The sequence below is a fragment of the Mustela lutreola genome, chromosome 15, assembly GCF_030435805.1.
Source record: "Mustela lutreola isolate mMusLut2 chromosome 15, mMusLut2.pri, whole genome shotgun sequence".
In the NCBI taxonomy this organism is placed as follows: domain Eukaryota; kingdom Metazoa; phylum Chordata; class Mammalia; order Carnivora; family Mustelidae; genus Mustela; species Mustela lutreola.
Window position 1 is genome coordinate 6,524,827 of NC_081304.1, and position 8,520 is coordinate 6,533,346.

The following is an 8,520-nucleotide window of genomic DNA, read 5'->3' on the forward strand; positions in this document are numbered from 1 at the left end:
AATGCCGGAGAACCCGGCAGAGAGGGACTCGCTATGCTCCTTCTTACAATTTATTAAGACGAAGTTCACAGAGTCTTATAGACTTGCTTCACAGTTACTATAAAAAGGAGGGAAGCAAGGGAAGGAAAGGATAGAGGGAGGAAGAGAGAAATTCGTGCATCTGGAGAACAGGTTTTGGTTCAAGACCTCTATTCAGCGCACCCGAGGACGCCCTCAGCGATCCTGAAAGTAGACCCTGCCATTCCCATTTCCACTTTCCCTCCCAGACACATGGAACCAAGGATCTGCCCTTGGCTTGGGTGTTAGGATGTGTTATGGGTTCATTTGCCCCAGGTGGCCCAGATTCGCACGGGAGGCAAAGGGGAGTCAGAGGGACAAATTCAAAGTTGCTAGAAATTAGCCAGTGAAAAACTGAAGAATTGCTAACAAAGAGCTCTCTGTAACGAGAATCCAGGTCAGGGGTGTCTGGAGACCACAAAAAGGAGGGGTGGGGGTAAGGGAGTGGTGAGAGCCTTTATAAAGAACTTGCTCCTGAGCCTAGTAAGGGAGCGAGCACTGGAGGAGCACTAGGACATCCTTGGTTACGGATGGCCTTGAGGGCCAGCCCCAGCCCCCGCCCAGAGAGCTGGTAAGCGCAGATCTGAGACTTAACACCTGTTCTGTCGGACACCCAGTGAGCCATGCCAACTACAGGTGGGGAGACCGCCCTTCCCTCTGACATGCTGAATTCAGGCTGGGAAAACCCAGGAACTGGAAAGAGGAGATTGGATTCAAAATAAGGGATCTCAATGTTGGGGAGGAATTGAGTTTTCTGCACAATGACACCCCAAGGGTGGCTGGGTAGGGGACTGCCAAGCCAAGTAGGGGTCTTCCTCTCCCTTCCCAATTTCAGGCCCTTGCCCTTCTCAGCTGCATTGACCTGGAAAATACAGAATTCCTTCTGCACAGGCCTGCCAGCCCCAGCAAAGGCGAGGTGGCCTTAGAATCCAGGATGTGTGATTCCAGATGTAGCCACAGGGTGGAGACACACAGTAGTCAGTTCCCTCTGTGTCTCTCCGGGCTGAGTTGCATCAAGGGGTTTATCCAAAGCAGACTTGCTGGGTGGCAAGGTTTAAAAACAAACCAACGTAGTCTTGAAATCATTTTCTAAACCCTGATAAGAAGCCCTGGGTCATCCTTCAAAAGGACTCGGGCTAATTTAGAAATATCTTCCACCTCCTTGGGCCAGCTGTAAATATACTGATGTTTAACCCAACGTGGGTTTTTTTTGTTGTTGTTGTTGTTGTTGTTTTTAAAAAGATTTTATTTATTTATCAGAGAGAGAGAGAGAGAGCGCACGCACCCACAAGCAGGCAGAGGTGGAGAGAGAAGCAGGCTCCCTGCCAAGCAAGGAGCCGGATGTGGGACTCGATCCCAGGACCCTGGAATCATGACCTGAGCTGAAGGCAGTGGCTTAACCAACTGAGCCACCCAGGAATCCCTAACCTAACGTTATTTAATCCTGAAAATATTTATCACGTTGGCAGTCTGTGAAGGCGAATCTGAACCACAAAGCAAGGCGAGGCACAAGTGGGGAAGGACGTCATCTGACACCACGGGACACACAGAAGGACAGCCCCCGAGTATCCCAGGCTTACTCCCGTGGAAGTCATGTAAGTAACCTATTCACAGAAGCTTCTGGGGGAAAAATTGTATTTATACAGATAAACATAAAAACGTGTTTATACAGATTAAGAAAACAAATGTGGCAAGATGTTTTTAAAAATACGTGAATCTGAGGGGCACCTGGGTGGCTCAGTGGGTTAAGCCTCTGCCTTCGGCTCAGGTCATGATCTCAGGGTCCTGGGATCCAGCCCTATGTCGGACTCTCTGCTCAGCGGGGAGCCTGCTTTCCTCTCTTTCTCTCTCTGCCTCCCTCTCTGCCTACTTGTGATCTCTGTCAAATAAATAAATAAAATTAAAATAAATAAACGAATCTGAAATAAAATCTTTAAAAGACAGGGGGCAGCGTGGGAGGGGGAGCCTGGGTGATTCAGTCAGTTAAGCATCTGCCTTTGGCTCAGGTTGCGATCTCAGGGTCCAGGAGTGGAGACCCACTTCACAACAGGCTTCCTGATCAGCGGGGAACCTGCTTCTCCCTCTGCCTCTGCCCCTCACCCTGCTCTCATTCTCTCCCTCTTCCTCTCTCAACTAAATAAATAAAATCTTTTTTAAAAAATGAGTGAATCTGGGTAATGGATATGCAGGACTTTTTGGTATTGTTTTCATATTTTTTCTGTAAGTTTGAAATTGTTTCAAAATAAAGGTTTTTAAAATGCTAAGATCCAGGAGGCCTGGATGTAAGAATCACACCTTCTATTACCCCTCTTCTTGGTATTTGTCATTTCAAGTAACCTCTTTGGCCAGTAGTTCTTCTTCTATAAGATAAAGAAAGCCATCTCTTTCCACTACTGCAAAGTTTCTACTGCATGAGTAAACTTCAGCTTACCCATTCCCAGAGAGAGAAAGAAAGAAAACAAACTTGATCTTAGTAATGTATTCTATTTGCCTCACTATAGGCAAAGTATAACCATTTCAACATGTAATCATGGTGTTGAATTATCAGTGAGAGATTTTACTTTCTCTCTTATTTCTTTCTTTATTTTTTTAACTTTCTCTTATTTGTAATAAGCCTTAGACTTACAGCCCCCTTCACGGAGACTAGCACATTTCATGAGCTAGGACCCACCTGTGGCCAGTGGCTGCCTCGAGTGGCCCATTGCAGGTCTTTGTGCCGGTGATCTGGGCACCTTTGAGTCAGGGCTCAGCCCCACCCCTGGCCACCATCCTCCTGGCCACCATCCTCCTTCTCCCCCGTTCCCTGTCCAGGCCATCCTTGTCTGGTTTGAGGCTGGAAAGTTCTCTCGTGCTCCTTACCTTTCGCTCAACATCTCTGGTCTGGGCACATTTCTTCTGCCAGCACATCCTTGAAGGTTTTGGAACTACAGAGGCAAGCAGCCTTTGTCCTCTGCTTTCCAGCTGTGCGGTGCCAGCCCCAAGGCTACAGAAGCAGCAGGCTTAGTGGAATGAATGGAGCAGAAGAAAAAGCAAGAGCAAAAGAAATGCATCGGGTACCATTTCATAACTACCTTCCCTGTGGTGGGGAGGGGAGAACAGTGGATAGCTCCCTAGTAAAAGAAAGGTTTCCACTCCCCCAACCCCCCCATTCCAGCAGGAAGCGACAGTTCTGAGTTCGAGGATTCTTCTTTTCAGGTTAAGCCTCTGACCCTTCAGCATCTTCAGCGTCCCTGGCTCGAGCATAAGAAGGATTAGCAGAGGTCAGTGGAGGGCATGATGGTTTGACTCAGAGGACTGGGGAGTGAAGACCAACATGAGGCAGACTGTTGACTCTCAGTGGGCAGGGGCATTATTTTGTATCAGCTGCCTTCATTGCTACTGTATTGTGCGATCTAAGCAGGCATCCTTCTCTGTCATTGTAACTTCACCACAAATATATGGAGAACTATCAGGCTATTTCCCCATCTACAAACAAGAAAACTGAAGTTCGGGGACAGATAGATAGATAGATCTCATATGTATATGAGATATACATGTATCATATATTCATATGTATGATTGATAAATAGATAATAGATAGTTATATAGATAGGAAGGTACATAGAATACAGATACATGCCATACAGATGTACACTATTATTAAATATCTCAGGGAAGAAACATAAGAAATATTAACATTATCTCTGGATGACTGGAGATAGGCATAATAAAGACGCTGAATTTCACTGTCCCTTCTCCTGTAAATTTTGAGTTCTAAGTCATGTAATACATTGCTTAATTTCTAATAAATAAAATTAAAAATATGAAATCAAATAAAATGTTGGTTGTGACATTTCCTGAACAACCACCCCAGAACAAATCTTTGTTCAGGGAAGAGTCACCATGTTGCCATTCTTCATGATGTGATTATAAGATGCACATCCCCCAGGGGCCCTGGAAGAAGGCTATAAAAGAACTTTTAAGAAGTCTGACTTGACAGAGATTGCCTTTCCCAATGCCCTTGGGTATTCAGAGCTTCCTAAAAGGGAGCTGGACAAATTCGTGTAGATTAAAGCAACAAGACTTCTGGGGGGGAAAGCTGGAGAGCCAGCACACTCCCTTGTGCTGTCTGAACTTCTCTGGAAAATTGGGATGGTCCTAACTGAGACCATTAATATCACTGAGAAAGTGACATTAAGGGCTCTCCAGGGGTAGCCACCATGATAGGTGATCTACACTGGGAAATTTATCCCCCACCATGCCTTAGAGGTTCATGGGGCAGGAGTGTGGAGGCAGTGTGCAGTTATAACAGAAATACCCTCTTGATCTAGCCCCCACTGCCACTCCAGCTGGTTTTATTGGCATGGTTGTGGTTGTTATAGAAGCTAGCGTCAATTACACATACTCATACTCTAGAACTTGGCATTTTACAGAGGATTTCTTCCTAATTGGTGGAAATTCAGACTAAATAAAGATTTTAAATCCTCTGCATTTGAAGAGAAAGAGTCCTTCAAATAACCCCTTAGGTCTTAGATCCTATCTTCTACCACGTCCCTCTGTTTTAAATCATGTTCAGGTTTATTTCTCAGACAGCATAAAGTTGGATCAGTAGTGACAGCGAGAATATTTAACAATCACACACATGTGATTGATTCAGTCTTGCTAACAGCAGACCATTAAAATATATGAAGCAAAACTGACAGAACTGAAGGGAGGAACAGAGAGTTCTATGATAATAGTTGAAGACGTCAATGACCCACTCTCAGTAATGGATGGAAAACAAGACAGGAGATAAACGAAATGAAGACTTGAACAACATAGTAAGTCAACGAGATCTAACAGATGAACACAGAACACTCTACCCAACAACAGCACATTCTCTAGTACATGTGGGAATTTTCTAGAGTCAACCATATGTGAGGTCACGACTACATCTCAGTAGATTTTTAAAAATAGAGAGCATACAAAATACTTTCTTTGACCATAACAGGATGAAGTTAGAAATAATTAACAGAGGTAAAATCAGAAAATTCACAAATTGATAGAAACTCAACAACATACTCTTACACAACCATGGATCAAAGAAGGAATTAGAAAATACTCAAAGATGAATGACAACAAGAATGCCACATACCTAACATGGGATGAACAAAAGCAGTGCTAAGGGAGAGATTTATAGCTGTAAAGGCTCATGTTAAAAATTGAGAAAGACCTCAAATAAACAGCCTAACTTTACAATTTAGGGAATAAAAAAAAAAAAAAAAGAACACAATAAACCAAAAGCTACCAGAAAAAAGGAAATAATGAGGATTAGAGCACAGATAAACAAGATAGAGAATAGGAAAAAAAAAATAGAGAAAATCAATGAAACCAAAACTTGTTTCTTCAAAAGATCAACAAAACTGACAAAACTTGGGGCACCTGGGTGGCTCAGTGGGTTAAGCCTCTGCCTTCAGCTCAGGTCATGATCTCAGGGTCCTGGGATGGAGCCCCGCATCGGGCTTTCTGCTCAGCAGGGAGCCTGCTTCCTCCCCCCCCCCCACTGCCTCTCTGCCTACTTGTGCTCTCTGTATGTCAAATAAATTAATTAAATTTAAAAAAAACTGACAAAACTTGACCTAGATGGGGGCCAAACAAACAAAAAGAAAGAAAGAAAACTGAAATTACCAAAATCAGGAATGAAAGTGAGAGCATTACTATGACTCCGTAGGATCAGATCGATTTACAAGAAACTGCTGTAAACAGCTGTACACCAACAAAGTGGATAATGATGAAATGAGCAAATTCCTACACACTAGCAAGACTGAATCAAGAAAAGAAAGTTTTGGGGGCTCTTGGGTGGCTCATTTAAGTATTTGACTCTTAATTTCGGCTCAGGTCATGAACTCGGGTTTGTGAGACCAAGTCCCACATTGGCCTCTGCACTCAGCAGAGAGTCTGCTTGCAATTCTCTCTCTGCCTTCCCCTCTGCTCCTCCCCCCACTCACATGTTCTCTCTCTCTCTCTCAGCAGAAGAACAAGAAGAAGAAGAGAAAGGGGAAGGGAGACGGGGGAAAGGGGAGGGGGGAGGGGGGAGGGGAGAAGTCTGAACAGACTGATAACAAATAAGGAGACTAAATCAGTAACCAAAAATATCCTGATGAGAAAAGCTTATAAGCAGATGGCTTCCCAGATTAATTGTATCAAACATTTAAAGAAAAATGAATACCAATCCTTCCTATACTCTTCCAAAACTCACAGAAAGAAGCAACATTTCCAGACTCCTTGTATGAGGCCAGTATCATCATCCTGATACCAAAACCAAACAAATCACTGCAAGAAAAGAAAACTAATCCCCTATTCCTTATGAACATTGACGCAAAAAAATCCTCAACAAAATACTAATCAACTGAATTCAGCAAAAATAGCAAAAGGATCACACACTATGATCAAGTGGGATTTATTCCTGGGATGCAAACATGTTTCAATGGAAAAAATCGATCAATGAAATACACTACATTAATAGAATGAAGAAGGGAAAAAATGGTCATTTCAGTTGATGCAGGAAAAGTATTTGGCAAAATCCCAACACTCTTTCATGGTCAAAAACACCCAACAAACTAGAAAAAGAAGCAAACTACCTCAACATAATAAAAGCCATGTATGAAAAATCCACATCGTGCTCAACTGTGAAAGACTAAGGCCTTTTCCTCTAAGGTCAGGAATGAGGCAAAGATACTCACTTGTGCTTTTTCTATTGAACATAGCTTTGGAAGTTCTGACAGAGTAATTAGGCAAGAAAAATAAATAAAAGTCATCCAGATTGTAAAGGAAGAAGTAAAATTATCTCTGTTTGAAAATGATATGGTCTTACATGTAGAAAAACCTAAATATTCCACCAAAAAAAAAGCTAGAACCAATAAATGAATTCAGCAAAGTAGCAAGATACAAAGCCAACACACAAAAATCAGTTGCATTTCCATACATTAACAATGAACAATCTGGAAAGGAATTTATGAAAACAATTCCATTGACAATACAATTTTTTAAATAAGATAAAATACTTAGGAATTAATTTAATCAAGGATATATAAGATTTGTGTCATGAAAAGTACAAAACATTGCCGAGAGAAATGAGACACAAATAAATGAAAAGACAGCCCATGTACATGGACTGGAAGGCTTAATATTGTTAAGATGTTAATCCTACTCAAAGTGATCTACTGATTCAATACAATGCCTATCAAAATCCCAGAGATATTTTTTTGCAGAAATAGAAAAACCCATCCTAAAATTTATACAGAATCTTGTGGGATCTCATGGGAATAGTAAAAACAATATTGAAAAAGAAGAACTGGAGGACCCACATTTCTGGTTCCAAAACTTCCTACAAAGCCACAGTAATTAAAAGACAGTGATGCTGGGGCAACTGGGTGGCTCAGTCATTTAAGCATCAGACCTTTGGTTTCCACTCAGGTCATGATCTCAGAGTCCTAGGATTGAGCCCTGTGTTGGACTCCATACTCAGCAAGGCGTCTACTTGAGATTTTCTCTCTCTCTCTCCTTCCCTCTGTCCCTACCCTCTGCACACACTCTCTCTCTCTCTCTCTCTTTCTAAAATAAACAAATAAATCTTTAAAAAAAAAACACAGTGATGCCGACATGAAGTCAGGCATAGAAATGAATGGAGTAAAATAGAGTCTGGAAATAAACCCTCATATGTGTGGCCAAATGATTGTCAACAAAGGGGTCAAGGCCATTCAATGGGGAAAGGATAGTCTTTTCAATAAACGATGCTGGAAAAACAGGATGTCCACATGCGAAAGAATTAAGCTGGTCCCTTACCTAACAGCATATACAAAAACAAACTCAAAATAGATCAAAGACCTAAATATAGGATGTGAACCTATAAAACTCGTAGAAGGAAACAGGGCAAAAGCTTCACAACATTGTATTCAGCAATGATTTTTTGGATCTGACCCAAAAGGAACAAGCAACAAAAGAAAAAATAGATGGGACATTAAGAAAATTAAAGTTTTGTGCATCAAGGGTGACTGGGTGGCTCAGTCTGTTGAGTGTCTGTCTTCAGCTCAGGTCATGATCCCAGTGTCCTGGGATCCAGTCCCGTGTTGGGCTCCCTGATCAGTGAGGAGCCTAATTCTCCCTCTCCCCCTGCTACTCCCCACTCTGGTGCTCACTCCCTCTCTTGCTCTCCCTCTCCCTCTCTCTCTCAGATAAATAAATGAAATCTTTTTTTTTAAAAAATTAAGTTTTATGCATCAAAGATGCTATCAACAGAGTTAGAAGGTTGCCTACAGAATGAGATAAAATATTTTCAAATTATATATCTGACAAGGGATTAATATCCATATTATATAGACAACTAAAATTCAACAACAACAACAACAACAACAAAACTCAGTTCAAAACTGGACAGAGGACTTGAACAGACATGTTTTTAAAGAAGACACACAGCTGGACACCAAACACGTGAAAAGATGCTTG